The following is an 18,814-nucleotide window of genomic DNA, read 5'->3' as shown; positions in this document are numbered from 1 at the left end:
GCGGGAGGAGGCAGCGCGCAGCGGGCGGAGGGGCTGATGCGGCCCCGGGCAGGACGCATTTTTCTCAGGCTCATTTCAACGGAGCGGAGTCCCTCACTTGTTGCCCTACCACCCCTAACCACCCCCCCTGTGTCTTGTCCTTTCCCCATCATTGAGCAGGTGGTATTTTCGCCAAGGGTCTGTTTTTGTATCCCTCTGCATAATCAGAGGGAGAGCAAACATTTTTTTCCCCAACGCAATTAAAATAACAAAAGTGGTTTTAAACAAAAGTTTAAACGCGTTGCGCGAGCCCAAAATTTTCATACTATTAGTATAATTCTTACTCCTTAACGTTATCTGACTAAATGCTTAATTACTTTCCGCTTAGCAAACGCTCTTATCCAGATAAGTGTTAATAATTTTAATACTTTAACATTATGCTAGCACAAAAAAATAAAAGTCATACTTTTCATACGTTAACACTAATGAAGATGAACTCTTCATCAGTTAGCGACAGAATTGCCAAACATATGCTAATTCAATGACAGCACGAGTAGGCAGCACCGAAAGGAAACACTTCTCATAACCAACACCGCCGCATTTGATTTCACAGACGGAACTCAGAATGGGTTTCTCCCTGTTGTCTTCCCTCAGCTGAAATGTTCCCTCTCCTTGCAAGGCAGGGTGTCTCAGTAAAATGCAAATTAATGTCGGTGAGAGATTAAAAAAAAACACTGTTAATGTGGGTTTGGGTCTAAAAACAAACACAGTCAGAGTAAGCGCCGCACCTGGAGACTGCCAAAACCCTTCTGCAGAGGGCAGCGCTGGGGTCCCTCATTAGTGTTCCTTTAGTTTCAGAGTAACAGAGAGGAGGCCTTGCACTGGGCTATTTATTCACTGCAAAACAAACCACGCATGGCAGGTAACCTGGCTTATGCTTATTAAAAAAAAAGCAAAGAAAACACGCTTGCCGCTTACTCCGATCTATTAGGGCAAAGAGTATTTTGCGATCTTGTGTATAAGAAGCAATGGTTGCCTACACACCAGCCTGTAAGCAAATGTGAGACTCCTCCGGAAGGGTCCACCGGTCAGACATTCAGCATGGCTTAAGGACCACCGTACTGTATAACGGCCACACACAGCAGAAGGTAGCTTCTTACCGAATTAGCTTAAAGGAGAGCATGCGAGGTTAGAGTTTAGAGAGGAGATGAAGGAAGAAGAGAAGACGCTGGTGCACATCAATAAGAACATGTAGACATTTGCATTGAGATGGGAAGAAATTGTGAAATCCAATCGACTGGTCGCATAGGTCACTGAGCAATGGCCTGCACTTTTTCTCAAAGCACAGGTAAGGGTAACTTTAATTGCTGTCAGTGTTGTCCTTATAATTGTAATACGTATAAGTACTTGTATTTGTACTACTGTAATACTTGTATTATGTCAGCCTACAGTATTTGATGGTGATCCCCCCCCATCATAACTTAAGTCACCCTCCAGGGGATGCAGCTGACAGAGACATTTTTATTCACGTTTTTTCCTCCGGTAGGACCAAAGCCTGAAATGTCACACAAAATGAACACTTATTTCACACTGTGAAGGTCAGTCATTCACAGAGAGCGCTTTTTCCGCCCCTGTGGTGGCGTGAGCGCTCGTGGGGCGACCCGCTGCTGTCCGTCCATCCGCCGCTGCGTTCTCAGAACCCCCCCCCACGCCGCCGTTTGCTCTGAGGACGGTGTCCGCGCCACCGGCGAGGCGGAATCCGCCGGAAAAACAAAGGCGCGGCAGACTCTCCCGGGAGAGGGTCTTTTCACAGGTGAAGTCCTCGCGGTATGGACCACACGGGCCCTGAGCCGCTCTGCCTCTAATTACCCAGCCCTCTGGTATTTGAGTGTAAACACAAACACCCCTGTCGCTGCCTGCTGCTTTGAAGCAGAGGCCAGATCCACTGCCGCTGTGTGGGAACTTTTTGATCCTCCTATACAAATCCTTCATTTGGGTTTTTGTTTGGTTTAAGGACACCTACAGCCTTCAAACCCTAATCATATTCATTTTCAGCATATGCAGGTCTATCTCCAAACTACAGATTAATTATAAGTACCTCCAAACTACAGATTAATTATAAGTGATGAGTGGGTATTCGAGGCCTCTGCACATTTCCAAGTGTGTCTGACTCAATCAGTGGCCCGCAGTGCCAGGAAATTTAACATCTGTGTTCACATCCGTCAGATAAAGGGCTTCGTGTGGTCAGGGCTGATCCTGATTGGAACGTTACAGTCTGCCTGCCAAAAGTCCGGACGCGCGGGCTCCGGGAGGGACGACCTCTGGCTGAATCGCTCGAGCCAGCGGGCGGAACCGGGCCGTCAGAACCGAAAAAGGGAGCACGGCGCCTCCGCTTTTAATGCTGTCGCTGCTGTCCCGCGGGCGGGGAGGAGCACAGACAGCACCCTGGGACGCCCTGTGATGAGGTGTGTCCTGCCCGTGACCTTGGAGGAGAGCTAATGGGTGCTGAGAGCTGTGTGCGCTCGGATTTTTGGGTCGATTTTTGCCCAAAGGCACGGCGGCTGTCCCCCGCGCGATTTGGTGAGGATTACTTTGACTTTGGGACTTTTAGGCACGCTCACGCGACGCTGTTCATACCGAGATCATGTGATGGGTCATGAGTAACCAGCCACGATTCAGTGAAACCGAAGCAGGTCAATAATCCTCTGTGCAGGCTTCAGGAGTTTATCATTGGCTGTTAGCTAAACCACCAAAATGTAACCATTTTCACAGCAGCCTTATAGGGTGTGGTGTGGGACCACATTCTCATCTAAACCAGGGGAATAGCTGGACAACCTTGTCCTGGTGACATATTTACCCACATCCTGATTTTGTAGCTTCTAAACTATCTGACCCAGCCATTCTACAGGGAACTGTGGTTTTAGTTCATTGTGTAGGATACTACTGACTCATGAAGGTCAAGACAAGTATTCTGTGGTTATGGCTTATGAGAAACTCACATTATACTGAGTGACACCACTCCCCATATGATGCCAAGCAACAGGACAGTAACACACACACCCCCACAGCGCCTGTTATTATTTTAATCCAACCAGCCAAATCATTAGCGAGAACTATGCATGGTACTTAATTGTAAACAAACCACAAAAACTTAGGAGACGTAACCGCCAGTGTAAAGTTTATAGGAGAACTTGAGGGTTGGGTTTATTATTGTTACTGCAGTCAAAAAGGCTGGGAACAGAAAAGAAGAAAGAAAAACAAAGTCCAGGCCGACAGGCTCTGTGTGCTGCAGCAGCATACTCCTGCAGGTGTTTCGCACTGCCTCGGCTCTCAGCTTCACCTGCGATCGCTCATTACAGAATCTCTGTGCTTACGCGCTAGTCAAAGGCACTGTTATTTGCTCTGAGTGGCAGTTTTGAACAGGGCAGCTGGAAATTTCCCCCCCCCTTCAGCTACAGTTGCTTGAAACAGGGAACGTGTGCAGGTGCAAATATGAGGAGAGCTCCGCCACAGACCAGAGATCTCTCCTGCTCTTGTTCCTCCGTTGCCACAGCAACAGCACTCACTCTGGGGGAGGGGCGGGGCTGGGAGAAAGGGGGTGTGGGGGGGGGGGGGCCCTAGCCCCCGTGGGACAGGGAGTTTTTCTGTACCCCCCCCCCCCCCCCCAACCTCCGGAACAAAAATCTCCCAACCTTTACACAGCTCTTTGGAATGCGCGGTATGTGAGCGGGTCAGGCCGGACGCTTTGATGAACGTGGAGCCCATTGTTGTTAACCTTCCGCAGTGCAGAAACGCATTAACAGGGACACGGCTCAGAGCTAAGAGCCAGACGTGCCTTTAGACAAAACAGCTGTCTGAGAACGCATCCACCTCAAATTCCACCTTTCTGTTCCTTCTAACTCACTCTCAAACAGACAAGGGGGCAAGTCATGACAGAAAAGGGGAGGGGCATATGTGACTGACAGTTTAAAGTGTGGCATTAAATAATGTACAGGACATCGGATAGAGTATATACATAAAACAGAGACTTGTATGAATTGTCGCTGCGGGGCAAATGTGAACACTCGCTCTCATGCAAACACACAGCCTTGCACTTTGCTTTGCGTAGCTCGGCTTCAGCCTTATGAGTCACGCCAGCAAAACATATCCACAGAGGAGCTTTCAAAACCAGTTTACTGTACCGACGAGTCAAAAAAATATCAAAGGGGTACTGTCAGGCAAGAAATCATTCCTGAAAGGCATGAAAATCCAACAGAATCCTGAAGCTCTCAAGCACTTCATCTCCCGACTTTAATAAAAAGGCACGCTATTCACTCACTCCTAGGAAAGGTCTTCTTTAGAGGGGAAAGCACCAACGTAGGTTAAACCAGAACATATTCAAATATAAGATGTTTTTCAAACACGTATTACATTATTATGATTTGGATCACTTCAAAGGCGGGTTTAGAGGGATTTACAAAATGTTCCAGCTTCTCAAACAAGACAGATCAAGCGGTAAATAAGACAAGGTCGATGTTTTACAAATGAACCAAACACAACTGTGGGTCTGTACTGCTTATGTTTGACATTTGGTGATGAACCCCCCCCCCCCCCCCAAAAAAAAAGAAAATGTCTGAAGAGCATTGGGGCACTTTCAAACACTGATTCATCACTGTCCCGACTCCGGCAGAGAGGGGGGTCTGGTGACCTGGGCGCATTATAATTTGGCAGAAGGGGGGCCCACAGATGACGTCCCAGTGATGGAGGAGTTAATGAATGCGGCCAGGGATCACAGAGAGCGTTCCGCGCGGCACAATGGTGCCATCTGCTCTCGGTGCCGACCGCAGCACAGATCCCCCCGTCTCTCCCAGCACAACAAAGACCTGAAGCTGCCGCCCAGTCAGCTGCGGAGGAAATGAGAGAGAAAACGGGGGAAATTGCCTGTGTCAACGCAACATTTCATTCCGAACGACACCTTTTTCCCGGCGACGTGGGAGAAGAGGAGCCCGTGTTGAGGCTTGTACAATTAGCTTGAGATTTGGGGGGGGGGGGGGGTAAAGGGAAACGATGGCCATAAGTTTGTCAAACATCAATCTGCACTAATGAAATATGTCCCCCGAACGTTTCTCTGGTGAGAGAGATGAAACGCGGAGCCGTAGCCTTCCGGTAGCCATCTGTGACCTCCGGCACTCAGAGTAAGAAAAGCAGTCACGTTTGTTTTCAGAAGCAATCAATTCCACCTTGAGTGGCTCTGCGGACGGAGCCTTTTGATATTTTGACTGTTTCTAAATAATTCAGCTCTACCGTCAAAAGAGGTAACGGACAGTTTTTTTTTTTTTTTTTGACATGCATGACAGGCCGTTGGGCTGTTGCCTGGCAGCACAGACTCTGACAGGCCCCGCGGGCCTCCAGGGAGCGTGGCCCGCCCCCTCCCTCTCACCGGGTGGCGGTGACACCACGGGCTGCGACTCAAACTGGTGCGCTACAGCACGCAGGCCTTCAGGCCTGTACCCCGCAGTGCCGCTTCACACAACTCCACAACCACAGCAGACTGCAGTTACATTACGTTACATTACATGCATTTAGCAGACGCTCTTACCCGGAGAAACTTCCAGCATCTGCAGAATCAGCGAATCAGAAGCCCTAGTGTGTGGCACCGATGCAGGATGTGCGATCATCACTACAGGTGTTACCAAGCTTGCCGTGTCTGACCTTTCAGAAACTGAACTGTAGCTGTCGTGCTCCTAAGAACTGTTGTAGCTCATAAGCATCTGACACACAAGGTCTACACATTTAAACTGATATAGTATACAGTTTCAGCATGCAGACATGGAGTTTGAACGGTAACTGTAGCCAACTCTTAGGAGTTCTGGACGAAAGCCATACTATGTGGTCTACACTTTAGATACCACCTGCAGCTGGTCTTCATCAGTAGTTGACCTTAAAATGATATTGCTATGTAAAAAAAAAAAAAAAAAAAAAAAAACAATGTCAAAATCAACTGGAGTTTGACATGAATTTGAAGGGTTCTGGGGAAAAAACCTCACGGGTATTTGAAAATGGCACTTGGGGAAAGTGTTTGCTTGGAAGCGCCAAGTCAATGGGCCTCACAAGACAGTTAAGTCCACCTATTCTCATGAAAACATCCTTGTTGCCTTTTAAGAAGTTTGTGAAATAAGTGTACATGGGAAAGGCCATCTGTAGCAGTAGGAGGTGGAGTCTCCTGTGGGCGCCTGGAGGAGTGAAGGAGTATGTGTGGCTGTTCTCAGCTGATAAAGCCTTCTACAGCAGGACAGAAAGGGGGTCCGCAATAATACCGCAATAAATTACTATGACAAAACTAATACCGTGCTTTATTTGTTGTTTATCTTCCCACAGCATCTAAATGGGTCTTTTTATTTCCCCACCACAGACTAGCGAAGGTCAAATTTTATGATAACACTGCAGGGGTTTTTCAGCTCTATGAAAGGAATATCATTTTTTCCTCACTAGAACGTTAGAAATCAAATCAGGCTTCAGAGAAATTGTTAAAGAAGTAAATAAGGCGGAAATAAAGTAAAGCATTCAGATACGTGCAAATTCCTCATGTTTGTAAAAACAAGAGTGGCGACAAAAGCAGCAGAAACCACTTCTCATGGGAGGCAATTTTAGCCCATTTCCTCCTGTTTTACCAAATTGTCCTTAAATTGGCACCAAGAATAAACACAAACAAGGCTTGCAACTCTATACAACTTGTCTCAGTCAAGGTGTAGATGCTGAGGTATTGTGGGATAGCTGTGGAGTAGGGTCCGTGTGGCTCTTTGACCTTGCACTGTGTTAAGCTGGAGAGGAACTCTCCAAGGGCTGTCATTGGCTAAAGATCCCAGTGATTTACTGGAGGGCGGAGCCTCGGGGTACACCGAGGGGGGTTTGCATCTGACCTCAGTCCTGGTTTCTACTGCAGGTACAGACCTGACGCCAAGTTCTCATAAGACATCTCAGGGAAAAAAATTAAAGGTTCTGACCTGAAGCATTCCATAAATTAATGACAGAAAACACATACGAAATTAACACATTAGCCTTGCTTGTTCACATTTAACCACAGAGAGGGGGAAAGCAGGCGCACCCCCCCCCCCCCCACGCACACACACACACACACACATATAAGCCTTCCTCTTGACCTTCTGAGGGCAATGAAAGACTACTTTGTTCAAAGCTAAGTGACCTTTTACCATAACAAATTCACAGTGAAATCCTGCCAGCTTGGTTTCAGCACAGGTTCTGTCGAAAAGTCAATGTGCGATTTGAACAGTTCAATACACCAGCCCCTGTGCACTGGTGGAAGACATTGGCTGTCTCTGCCATGCAATGTTACATGGAAAAAAATACCTGCACCACAAACAGCTACAGCTACATGACAGAAACCCACTGCAAAAAATACAGATCTAGGCTATTCTGCAATTGGATTAAAAAAAAGCCCACACTTGGTTTTCAATTCACAGTCAGGTGCCCAAAGACGAAAGCACCTAGATAAAAGATGAATGATAATTTAATCTAATTTCTCTGGACCTAATGTCATAGGAGAAGGCTACGGGGAAATACCGTGGCTCCTTCATATCAAGCACATATTTAAGAAGTCCCAAATTAAAAACCCCGAAAGGTCAAGATCAAAGAAATGTTTTGTGACTCTCCCACATTCAATTAACTTAATCTGTGAAGCATTAACCTTTACCCACTGAATGGTAAAAAAAAAAAAAAAAGGAATGCCTGGTTTCGTGTGAGCGCACGGTTGGTACGCATGTAAGTTCACATGAAAATGAGAAACGCGTTTCTTTTGGCCTGTACCAATCACATTAATAACATTATTGTAGAAATGAAAACACTACCACACAGCATTCTGAATGGCACCTGAATAATTTCACATCCTGACGACATCCACCCAGCTGTCCAAAGCTGTACGATGTATGAATGAGGACATTTCCATCCTTCAGGAATCCAGTTTCTCGAATTCCAAATGTGAAAGGGAGCTGAAAGGCACCTCTCCAGGTCCGTTCTACTAACCCCTGCCAGGCTGAACCTGCTTTGTGTTGATAACTGTATTAAGGTCAACCAAAACTAAATACAAAACTTCAATTGACACTTAAACTGACATTTCATCGCAATCCTTGATTAAAGTGCCCCAGCACACACCTGTATAACAGACCACCCAGACACCCCTTCATTCAGAGAGCTGGACTGGGGAAGGAATGTGTGTGCAGGTGTTAGTATGCCGGAGGGCATGGGGCTCCGTGCTGCTTCCCCTGAACGCCGCGGAGGGCAGACGCGGCCCGGCCTCTCTTCCTGGAAGAGAACGCGGGGAGGGCACTGCTTTATCCTAATAGGATCAGAAGGCTTGATTTTCTGTTCCCGTCAGAGCGCGCTTTTCCCTCCAAAAACGCCAGGCCCCGGAGCACGGGGTGAATGCAGAGGAAGCACCCTACCTCCCCTCAGTAAACATCACAAACCACGGGCCAGACACACCGCTGCTATCTCTCATCTGTCCAGACATTTATCTCCGGGAGGAAATCCTCCAATCAGAAAACGTCTCCTCTCATAAAGCTGCTATCTCCGCAATTACTGGAGGAAGCCGGCTTTGGGAACGCCGGCGCTCCGAAGAGCCCGATTTGCTTTTGCAATACCGTTCATGCGAGCGGCACATCTCATTAGAACCTGACCTTTCGCGCGGCGTTCGGCGATGTGCTTCAGCGAAACGAGCCAGTGGGCCCGGGTTTGGGGAGGCTCGTTCGCGGCAGACGCGGGAGCGGGGGGTGTGCGCGCACACGGCCACGCTCTCGCGCTCGGGAAGGCGAGCTCCGCGCCCCTCTTTAAAAATAGCTCCTGATGACAGCGCTGGTGTGCGGCGAACAATGCGCTAATATCCCCTTCTTGCGAGCGCGGCGCCGCGGGGGGACCAATCACGGGGCTCGCTCCGTGTCGCTGTGGGAACGTTCCGCCCCTCACACCCATGAGCTACTGTGTGTCTCTCAGCGCCTAAAACCCCACACACAATCGCGTTTCTGCTTCAGCATGTCCACTTCAATACCCTGCTCCTACAGAGGAAGAAAGGAGAAACAGGCCACATAACCTACTGGCTCCCCAATCTAACATTCAGCCACAGGAAATTAATACGCAGGCCCGGAAAGTTCCAGAACCAGGATGAATCCACACTGGCAGAATAAGAGGGAGTGGCAGTAATGGCCAGTGCCGAGCTGAGCAGAGTGGACTGTGTCTCTAACCGCAGCACTGAGCTTAGCTCCTGCGCTAATCACACTCACATTCTCCGTGATTTCGCAGCAACGTTTCAGGGTTAAGAGAAGGATTCAGGGATTATTATTTATTGCTGCAATAGTCAAATTGCCATGAAATTGGGCCGCATTCAAGACGGAATTGCGAGAGGAAGTGCATTACTTTCGCAATATTTTGTGTCTGCAGGGACACAGGCTTGCAGATACTCCTGACAGCGCACACCCATCACCAGTGGCCTTTGGTTAGAGGATTAATGAACAAGCCCGCGCGCCAGCCACTTTCGCATCCACATGTATAACAGCACACTGACATTGTTACACTGGATACTAAATGACACCAAGCTCCTGAGCTAGGCCTTGTAAGGAAGGTGGCTGTATTTCACCCACTTTAAAAGAAAACATGAATGACCTTTATTTTGTGGTATATATTTGAGGAACTTTTCATAATGTTATAAGGACAATGGAATATTTGGCCAGTTTATGAATTTCTCAAGCAGACAGCACTTTGAAGGCATTTCAAGAACAGACGTATCACACTGCCCTATGATAATGTATCACACTGCCCTATGTTAATGTCTCACACTGCTCCATGACAATGTCTCACACTGCCCTATGTTAATGTCTCACACTGCCCCATGATAATGTCTCACACTGCTCTATGTTAATGTCTCACACTGCTCCATGACAATGTCTCACACTGCTCTATGTTAATGTATCACACTGCCCTATGATAATGTATCACACTGCCCTATGATAATGTATCACACTGCCCTATGTTAATGTCTCACGCTGCTCTATGATAATGTCTGATATCAGCTCTGCCTGTAACAGCCTCCCAGCAGCAGCCTTTGATGGAGTGCAGTCAGACACTGGGACTGCCTGCGGTCTCCACGGACGCACCCCCGCTGAGAGAAATAAATAACTGTCATATTCAGCGGAGAGAGGGAAAAAGTTGATTCATAACTTTATTCGGGTGGGTTTTCTCAGCGAGCTGCAAGCTGATGAGGCCAGACAGTAGCAGGCTGTGTGTGGCAGGGGTAACACCCCCACCCCTGAAGAGGCGAGGCTGAGAGCGCCCTGAACTCCATTAGTGAGCCTTCTTCCTCAGGGGTGTGCGAGAGTGTGAATGTTTCTGCGCTCTGTGACACGTGTTCGCTGATAGCACAGCCGTGCTCCCCTTCTGCACGGCTGGCTGAGCGGCGTTGGTGTGGAGCCCTCCGCCGCCACCTCTCCCTCACGCTCCCTGCAGCGTTTCACCCCGGGGAAGCCCCCCCGGGTTCCCGGGACCGAGCTGGAACACTCCCCTCTCCCCCTGCAGTGCGGATTCCCATCCAGCCTCTGACTGAAGGGAATAATGAGGCTACATTATGCAGAGAGAGAGAGTGCTACCTGTGGAAAAAAAAAAACACCCTTCGAAATGCGCTCACAAGCGGAGAGCAGAAGCTTGTTTCAGCTGAGTGGAGCTCCCTGTGCGGGCGGGCGGGCGAGTGAACGGCAGCCCCACTCTGACAGCCCCGCCTGAGGCTGAAGGGCTCTGCAGCTCTGGGAGGACCCTGCGGGGGGGGGGGGGGAGGGGACCTCTGGTGATGCGCCTGATGACCTCACCGCCTGCGCCCCCTTTCACACACACATGGGCGTCACCACTATATCCATATAGTGTGTGTGAGAGATGACAGCAGATTTACCAATAAAAAAAAATCAGCTTTAGGAACGAAAGAGGGAGAAAAATGTAAGCATAATGTAGTCTGAGCCAACAGTCAACTCAATGCTCAGAGACACCCCAGGAAACGAAACTAACAAAACTAATAAATCCCCCTTTGTAATGGGCAGGTCCACACACTGTGTGACTATGCCAGGGCAGAGGACAGCAGACTATGAGAGGCCAGTGCCACAGAGGTCTAATATAAAGCACCGAGAGACAGGGTCATAACCCTGGACTTCCCCCACCTGCATTTTACAGACAGAAAGAAAAAGCATTCTGGCTATTTCAGGCCCGCAGAAGCACAGGGATGCTGGTTAAAGGAGCGCCTCATGTGTGAAGAAGCTGAGAAATTGCCCACTCTGTCAGGACACCGTTCTGCTAGACTGCACTCGCATTCCATTGCAGAGAGAGCACCGGATTCCAAAGCTCTTTCCAGCAGGGTGCAGATCATGCCGCAGCTTGGCGGTTCCTCTGTCACACGCCCCCCCAAACCCCCCCCCCCCCCCCCCCCCCCCAGCTCCAGCACGCAGGCAGGGCCGTCAATCACGCGGGTGCAGCCGGGGCTGACAGAGAGCGCGCCCTGATTGGCAGGAGGCACTGCGGCCGGACCTGAGCGCTGAAATGCACGCAGCCCTCAGGCTGTCTGGGCGCTGCGCACAATAGCAGGTGGCAGGGAACACAGCTCCAGCAGGAAGCGGCACGCGATACAGCATTTCAGTAGGAAGGGGCAGGGAAAAGAGCATTTAGTACAGGAAGTGGTGATGAAAAGAACATTTCAGTGAGAAGTGGCAGAGAGCTGGCCAGCTAAAATAACTTCCCAGTGCCCTGGAACACCAACACTGGGGATTCCCCCCTTGCAGAACGCATCTCCAGAGATGGAGATACAGAGCTGATAAACTGCATCTGCTCACACTGCTAGAAGTAAGGGACCTCCCTCTGATGCCGGGACTGGCTGGAGGCCCATGGGTGCTGACAGAGGCAGGGAGAGAGGTGGGGCGAGGAAAAAGGAGTTTCAGCTTTTCTGACTGAATTAGTGAAAGTGCCTCTCTTCCAACTTCAGGGAGGGAAATGTGTCTGGGAGGGGACAGAATCCGGGAAGAGAAGAGGTGCTGTCTGCCTCTCCTCCGACGCAGGGGAGAAACACAGAAGACAAAGGAGATGAGAGACGTGCGCATTCTGAGAGCAGGAGGCTCTCTGTAGCCCATTCAGCTCTTACATACCTCGATTGGAGAGAATGCGCTCTCCGGCACGCTGAAAAGCCGCCTTCTAATTAAGCTTCTCAAAAAGCTGCAGTGTTGTCAAAATTACGCTTCATCAAACAATGAGCGTAGCCTCCTTTCAAGAGAGGAGAGCGAGTGGAGACAGGAGGCAGGGAGGACCAAGCTCACGACTAACAGATGCTACACGGAACCAGTACAACAGCAGGGCTCTGAAGGGTGACTGCAGGTTCTCTCTGACACCTTTAAAGTTCAGTTTAGCCACACGACCATGACAGTACTTTTCTAACAAGCAAAATGTGAGACCCTAAACATCCCTGTAGTGTGGTATCCATGCACTTTTCAAAGCTTAACCTGTCCTCTGCTGGATTCTGATTCACACCCAGGCATCACATCAATGCAGCTTAGAAGAGTAGGATGGCCAATGACAAACGCAAGCTGAAAATGACTATTTCTTTGAACCATTTCTGGTAACCCTCCCAACACGCAGTACAACTCGGAATAAATGTCAGGATTAAAAAAAATGCAGAACAACAATTTCATTAAAAAAAGCACAGTGATGTTAAGAGCTTTTATCAGACAATGGGAAAATGTGCTAAAACACAACTCATGTTATGCACAGAGTTCAACTTGACCCTAACTGTCGTGGACGGGCAAGTCACGCTATCAGGACACGAGCTGAGAACCTCTACGAGAAAACAAAATGCTTATTGCGGGGAAACTGTGCATTTTTAAAATTCGTGACCGTTCAGCCTCCCTCTACGTTCTCCTAATTTTTCACTTCAGGTAACTTGTGCTCTGAGAGAACACAGCCCCTGAACAAACTAACTAGTCGGAGCATGAAATTCCCCAGCGCGGTGCAGCAGGCGGTCCTAACTGCCCGAAACTCTGAGAAAGTCCTCCATCAGCGTTTCGTTCGGATGGGCAGGACAGCGGTGGACGTTAGGTTTGGGGGCGGTGGCGGCAGCGGGTGCGGTGGAGGTGGGGGGCATTTGAGATCGCGGCACACCAACACCCCATGAACAGACCCCAAGGGCCCCACCAACACAAAAACCGCCTCCATTATTCAGCGAGGCAATCTGCTGGCCATCTATTATGCATGGCGCCGGTGGGTTCGGAGAAGTTAAGTGCTCATGTATTCTTAAAGAGCGGGGCGAGCCGGCGTGCCACCTCACTCTCTAAACGCTCGTCCCCAGCGACCCGCCGCTGCATATCCGTGTCACCCCGAGACCCCCCCCCCCCCCCGTCCCTCCCTGCACCCCCTGTCTTCAGCACTGAAACCAGGCCTGAGAGCCGGAGCTGGAGCTGGAGCCAGAGCCAATCCTGGGGTCGGGAGCCGCGCGTTTCTGGCGAGGACAAAGCGGGGAAATACGGCATTGAAATCCCCGCGCAGGCTAGCTCCCTCTGTCCTTTCACTGCTCTCTCCCTTGGCGGGGTTCCTCTCCCCTCACCCCTCTCCCCTCACCCCTCGCCACTCACCCCTCACCCCTCTCCTCCGACGGTTCTGTAAAGCCCCATTGTGCCGGGGGACATTTTACTGTCCCTGGAAGTGTTGCTAAGAACCGCGCCTTTCTGAAGCGGGCCCGTCGTTGAGAGCGGAGCCGTGGCCCGGCCACCTCGGCCTTCCGAGGGGGGTGAGCCAGGGAGGCGAGTGAAAAGAAACACACAAACAAAAGGCCGAGATGTCCGCTTACAAATCCAACAAGCGCTCGCGGTTAATTAACCAGTGTCATTATCATAACGAGACTATTATTCCGAAAACCCCCCCCCCCCCTCCGTTCCCACTTTCGAGAGCCCTAAAATTCGTGACAGAACTACCAATGCCCTTCTCTAGCTTGCATCCTACTCCCACCTCCTGGACCATCCCACTCCTTTTTCATTACATCACATCACATCATCGGCATTTAGCAGACGCTCTTATCCAGAGCGGCTTACATAGGTTACAGTTTTTTTCATGCTGTCCATGCTATCCCCACTGCCGCTGTGGGGACTCGAACCAGCAACCTTTCAGTTATGAGCCCTGCTCCTTACTGCCACCTCAGGAGGTGTCTCTCTCAGGATGTCCTGATGGCTGCGTCTATAAGAAAATATCACTCAATCAGACAGTTTCCCTCCAAATGATGCACAGCTACACAGCACACGGTGGGCTGCAATACTCCTTCCCCTCCCCTGCTGCAGTAAGCCGTCCCCGTGGAGATCCCGGCGCTGCCGAGCGACAGTGTCACTGCACCAGGCACAAGATAATATTCATCACGTACTCATAATCCATCATGTCAGCACACGTCTTCTTCCCGTTCTGAAAGCACCTCTTCTTACTGAATGTGATACAGACAAAAAAAAACACATCTGAACAACTTGTGCTCACTTTCAAGTTTTTCAGTTTCTTTGGCAAGTTCCTTTCGCCATTGTATTACTCACTTTTCTGCTTTCTGATTGGCTGGGCTGACACTTCTAGGGTGTGACGCGGGTCGACACCATGACCTTTGACCTCGTGCAGAAGGCGGGCGTCGACCGTGCCAACCTTGCCGAGCTGTGCAGTGCACCGCAAGACCAAGTGCCTGACTGCTGTCCGAGAGGGCCACAGGTGTCCAAGCTCTAACTAAATGACTAGCAATCACAGAACCAGGAAGGGAAGTTTAACGATAATTAGTTTAATCATGTGCTTGAGTGCTCAAGTGGAAAAATCAAGTCCTGGACCGTGGTCCCCACAATAAGGATGGGGCACACCAGCTGCAAGGACTGGCCTTCTGCCACCATCCCAGAAGCCAACACTACACCCCAGTATTGGAAACACATAATTATCGCTAATAAAATTAATAACATTAGCACTAGTAATTATGATATGGAAGTTCTCCATCAGTCCTCCATGATACGAGTCCTCCTTCATGCTCCACTAAGCTTTGCTTTGGAGTCAGACAGATATAACCTGTCTCAAACATCACTCCACTATGGGCATGACACAAGGGATTATGGGAAAGTAATGGACACCAATCAGAGAGAAATAGTAACAGCGACTTTATCATTTAGCCCTCTACATAATGAATTCCACGTCTCTATGATCTTACGAGTCTCTACAGGGTCTAAATAAAAAGGGCTTTTAGCTTTCCTAATGCTGAAAGTCACAGTGGTGTCTCATTATGGTCTGAAGGCTGGCAAGAGATGCAGTCTCCTTTAGCCTGAGCTCCGCCTGCTTTAAAAGGATATCTTCATTAAAACGTGGCACCGCTCCGCTCGGCCTTCCCCCGAGCTCTGACCGGAGCGGACTCGGCCTGCCTGTAATGACCTTAAAGAGGCGGTGCGTTCCGACAGCCGGCCGGCACTGGCTTGGCTTTCCGCACACCTGTAATCCCTCTCTCTCCCTCGCTCCGCGGTGCGGCTTCCGGAGAGAGCAGCTGACTAACACAGACAGGCTTCCGAAAGCCCCGGCTTACAGCCGCTGATTAGGGTTTCAGGCCGTACTGCCGCCGTTGTCCCCGGCTATAGGGGCAGCAGCGTTCCTGTCCCGGAGCCTGACTGGGCATTATGTGACGGGAATGATTAGGCTGTTCCGGTGACTTTGCAGCAAAAAGCTTTCCTCTCCTGCAAAACTCATTCAACCCCCCCCCCCCCCCCCCCCGACAGAGGGAATGTCCCTGTTTCACCCTGGAGTTACAGTGGAGTACGGTGGCTCTTCGTTCATGACAGACGTTAATTTAGACATCATTTAGATGACATTTACATGACATAGAGGATTTGAAATGAAAAAATGAATATGCAGCAGTCAAAACCAAAGGACCCGAAAAGGACCCCGGATTTAAGACAGTGTTGTGAAAGGACTGGGCATACTGAGAAGCTAAAGAGCAGGCATTACAGAGGCGTACTAAGCGGAGGTCCCACTGCAGCAGACGCGAGGGGTCTCTGGCTGGGAGTAGGTGAAAAAGCGCTGAGATGAAGGGGACACTGACACCTCTGATGTGTTGGCTGTAAGGCGGGGGTTAAAAGCAGGGCGTGTTGTATCGATTCCAGCTTTGCGGTGACCCTCGGCTGGCAGGGTCGGCGGGAACCCTCCCACCTGGGGTCCTGGAGGGAGGGGGGCTTCCTGGAGGGAGAGCACGGAAACGATAACCCCCCCCCCCCTCCCCCCTCCCCCCGCAGAGGTCATACCAGCACCTTCCCGCACCCCACAACACCAGTACGGAGAGTCAGCACAGCCGAAAAACAGACACCCTCGTAAAAGGGCAGCGCAGCGCGTTCTAATGCCGCAGGGGCAGGCCGTGCTGCGCAGCAGGACGCCGAGGTGTTCTCACCCGGCTCGTACCCCCTCCTCTCAGGCTGAGAGAGGGCCTTTGAACATCCGCGCTTCAGCGAGCTCCCCGGTGAGCGCTCGGTGGCCCGAGGCAGGACAGGTCAGGAGGTGGGAGAGATAGCACACGCGCGGGGAAGGAGAGAGGAGCAGCGTGTGCGTCTCTCTCTCTCCCTCTCTCTCTCTCGCCGTTCGGTTCTCCGGCCCAGCGTGAACAGGCCTTGAGTGGGTGTCGACGCGGCGTTTGTTTGCGCGTGACACATGTCCGCGCTCTCCCGTCCCGCCGCTCCCGCTGATCGGAGGCACGTGGAAGAGGAGGCCGAACCCGAGGAAACGTCCTCAGGTCAGACGATAACGCACAGCGCAGCCCGCCTCTTACAGAGGACCGCCTGTGCGTGCCGTGCTACGGCATGTACGTTAAATGTGTGCTAATTAAAGATCGCTTTTGTAACTGTTTATTGTATGACCATGACTACTAAAACCGATCCACTCACACGAATGACTTAAACCAATGCAAGAGCTAGCAGTTTGTGATAATACAAGCTGACAAGCTGCGAACTAGCAATGTTCAGACAACTGTGTTCATTCATTTCAGCGTGGTGAGGGCCCTCTGCTTTCAAACCACAGTTTGAACACGCCTTCCTGAAAAAGACAGCTGATTAAGGCTTGTGAAAGAGGATGCACGCCGCTAGGACAGTAATATTTACAGAACCTCATGGCCATGAACACATGAGCACTGCCGCTATAAACAGCGCTGTGTGAACCGGGCCGACCCACAGGTCCAGCTCAGCAGAACTCCCAGGCTGCAGCGGTGTGCTGCTTTCAGTCTTTAAAATGGCCTCCATCGCCTGCATCGCCCTTCAGCCCTCTCCCAGCTGCAGGCGAGACATGATCCATATCACATTACTGGAGCCATGGTGACGTCAGACGTCACGATACGATCATTAAGAGTTTCACTTGTGCAGTTTTATATCACTGATCACCAGTTCAACACTGAACATCCGTTGTGCTTGCAGTGTATGGAATTAAGCATCTTCAAAGCTGTGTCACTTGTTTTTTCAACAGCTATTTTTCTAATTACAGAGTAAACCCAGAACAATTTCTGCTGTCTGATTCATGCTGAGATGGAGGGCATTCGATCCCAGCTCCTACCAGGCCTGCCACATTTCCACAGCTGTCTGCACACATGTGCACGGCCCTAATTTAACTGACAGGCAACACATCCAATAAAAATGCAAATCCATTTTAAGTGACATGCAACATATCCAATAAAAATGCATAGAGAATATAAAAAAAAAAACTCATGGCTCATTCACTTGACACCCACAGAGCGCTCTCTGAAATCTACCCAAGTCCAAAACCATGTGTTCAGATCGGCTGCCACGCATCCTCTCAGAGTCCACTCAGATTATAATGACGCAGCGCCCTGCCATACACAGTATCACAGCACACGTGCCCCTCAGAGCGCTCTGCAGCCGGCTGGTGGGGCAGGGACTGACCGCCGTGTCCCTCCCTGTCCCCCCCCCCCGGCCGTCCCCCAGCTGTATGGTAATGAGCGCCAGCGTCGGCGCTGGCCAGCGGCGGCCAGAACAAGGCCCCCCTCTCAGCGCCGCACTTGCAGCGCCGGCTTGGCAGATTAGCCATTCAGGAAACAGAATGAGTGCTCCACACAGGCGGTCTCAATACGAACAAAACCCGCGGAACAGAGGCCCCGGGCCGAGCCGGGGCGAGCGTCTGGAGGAAGCCCTCTGAAAGCCCATTGTCTGGATGTGTGAAACGCTCCGCCCGCAAACCCAAACCGCCACTCTCCCTTCTTTTTGCGTCGGCGGCCCAGGAAGCTGAGATTTGAGCTCCGCCGGGGGTGGTCCTGGGCCAATGCACCCTGTCCCGTCCTGGGAGGTTGGAAGTGTGGGGGATGCGGGCACAGAAAGGCCCCCACAGGTATTTCTTCCCCTTTCCCCTATCCCTGCCCCAGAGAGCTGTCCCCCTGGGGACTAGGGGGGGGCTAGCTAGTGACTCCTGGGTCGTATGAGCCATCACTCTTGGCCCTGTCTGTACCCATGTGGAGTCCTGTACACTCACTCTGCCCTACAGCATCACAGCAGCCCCCGCGGCCCTCTGGGACATGGGGTACCGCCATGTCCGCCTCGGCCTATGACGACAACAGCGGAGGAGGCGGGAACGCAGATCCCTGCCCCCCCTCGCCAGCGCACTGTTGCCTAGCAACGGAGAGGCCGTCTGGACTCCGGGCGGCGGTGTGCAGCTGCTGGCCCCAGATCAGATGAGGGAAACTCTCCCGCCTGTTGTCAGACTCGATCTTGGCTCGGCCCATTCCATTTACTGATAAATTCCACCCGGCTGCTAATAAAGTCCCCCCATCACTTTACCCTTT

General features: G+C 50.9%; 1 protein-coding gene across 2 annotated transcripts in view; it reads right to left on the bottom strand.

Annotated features, from left to right (window-relative positions):
* Positions 1-18,814, bottom strand: part of LOC118769713 (F-box/WD repeat-containing protein 7-like) — an 89,309-nt gene that overhangs the window by 27,493 nt on the left and 43,002 nt on the right. The window lies entirely within an intron of this gene.

The sequence above is a fragment of the Megalops cyprinoides genome, chromosome 22 (genome assembly GCF_013368585.1).
Source record: "Megalops cyprinoides isolate fMegCyp1 chromosome 22, fMegCyp1.pri, whole genome shotgun sequence".
NCBI lineage: Eukaryota > Metazoa > Chordata > Actinopteri > Elopiformes > Megalopidae > Megalops > Megalops cyprinoides.
This window is presented reverse-complemented; position numbering and strand designations above follow the sequence as displayed.